Here is a 549-nt window from a genome sequence, read left to right as displayed (position 1 = left end):
GATAGATTTTACATAAGGAATAGTAAAATATTTATCTTTCACTTGTAAGTTATGTGTAGTATGTTTATTATGTATATGAAAATTTAATCTTTGTTCAATTATAGAAAAGATGAAAGATAAAGCGTAACAATTATCTAGGAAATTGTGGATAGCCTCTATTAAATTTTCCTGTTGGAACAAAGGATGTGATAATAAGATAATTTTATCTACGAAGCTGATAATTGTGCCTTTTTTGTGGCAAAGAGGATGATTGGAATAAAAATTAAGGAACCTTCCAGAGAATGTCTTTTTATGATAAATGTCGAATATAATTCTATGCGATTATCTATGATAAGTGTTGTGTCTAAAAAACTTAATCTGCCATCCGAACCAACCTCCAAGGTAAATTGCAATCTAGTATGTAAGGAGTTGAAAGTATTCAAAGCATCGTTTATATTGTTAGATGGAAGCGCAAGAATTACATCATCAACATATCTAAAATAAAACAATGGCTGTACTAATAATCTACTGATTGCTATTTTTTCCAGATCTTGCATAACAATGTCGGCG

Source organism: Trachymyrmex cornetzi, unplaced genomic scaffold (genome assembly GCF_001594075.2).
Source record: "Trachymyrmex cornetzi isolate Tcor2-1 unplaced genomic scaffold, Tcor1.1 scaffold280, whole genome shotgun sequence".
NCBI classification, from domain to species: domain Eukaryota; kingdom Metazoa; phylum Arthropoda; class Insecta; order Hymenoptera; family Formicidae; genus Trachymyrmex; species Trachymyrmex cornetzi.
The sequence above is the reverse complement of the archived record's forward strand: the minus strand, read 5'-3'. Positions refer to the sequence as shown.